The sequence below is a fragment of the Pygoscelis adeliae genome, unplaced genomic scaffold (genome assembly GCF_000699105.1).
Source record: "Pygoscelis adeliae isolate BGI_AS28 unplaced genomic scaffold, ASM69910v1 Scaffold402, whole genome shotgun sequence".
NCBI lineage: Eukaryota > Metazoa > Chordata > Aves > Sphenisciformes > Spheniscidae > Pygoscelis > Pygoscelis adeliae.
The window spans coordinates 4,005,027-4,006,119 of NW_008824411.1; positions in this window are offsets into that span (position 1 = coordinate 4,005,027).

A 1,093-nucleotide genomic window follows, 5' to 3' on the forward strand; every position below is an offset into this window, starting at 1 on the left:
GTGGGGCGGGCCAGGCGGGGGCAGGCTGCGCTGCCGCCGGCCTCTCTTCCGCCTGCCCGGTGTTTACTGCCGGGAGAGGCGGACTCTTCTGGCAGTGCTGGCGGCGGTGCCGAGGCGACAGGCACAAGCTGCAGTGCAGGACACTGCAGTTAAACATAAGACAAGACCTTTTTCAGGGGCTGGGGGAGGTTGCCCGGGGAGGCTGCAGGGCCTCTGCCCCCCCGAGCAGGGGGCTGCCCCAGGGGACCCCTCTCAGCTTCACTGGCTCCCAGCGCGCAGGGAAAGATGTCTGCTGGCGTCCCCCCTCCTGTCTCTCCGCCTGGTGTCTTTGTGGTGGCAGAGCCCACGGCAGAAAGTGTCCCCGGGAGGATCTCTGTGCCCTCCCTGCTCAGGTGGAGGGGATGTGTCCCAGGCGGGATGCTCAGAGGGGTCTGTGACCTGCCAGGCGGCTCCTCTCCAAAAACCACTGGGCTCAGTGTGTGCTGCCAACCGGGGTGCCCTGTAGCTGTGGCCTCCGGGCAGGAGGTGAGTCACCCCCGACCCCGGGCACCAGCTCCTGACCTGGCCACAGCTGTGGGGCTCGCAGCCCAGTGGTGACGGCAGCCCTGCCCACCGGGAGCAGCCTTGCTGTGACTCCAGTGTGAAGCAGCCGCTGGTGCCTGAGGAGCGAGGGGATGGAGCCCACTTCCTGGGGGACCCTCGCCGGGCAGGTCCTGGGGCGTGCTGGCAAGCACAGGCCCCCTGCTCCAGATCCCTGCCTGGACGTTGTCCCTCTGACTGGGACAATGGCGATCATCACCGGGGGGGCCAGGTCCCACCAGAAGCCAACCCGGGGCATGGCTCTGGAGCAGGCGCATGGGCACCCGGGGGCTCTGCGCAGCCGCTCCTACGGGTAGTGTCAAGGGGCCCCGCGGCACCCCAATCCCGTTTGTCCTGATTCCTGGGGAGGGAGGTGCAGAGGCCTGAATAGCTGCTTTTGGGATCAACCAGGCGATTTTCCAGCCTGGCATGTCTGCTGAGCGCTCTCCTTGGCCAAGGGCTGAGGATGAATCCCTGATGCACGTGCCACGTGCAAGGCAGGACGCACGTCATG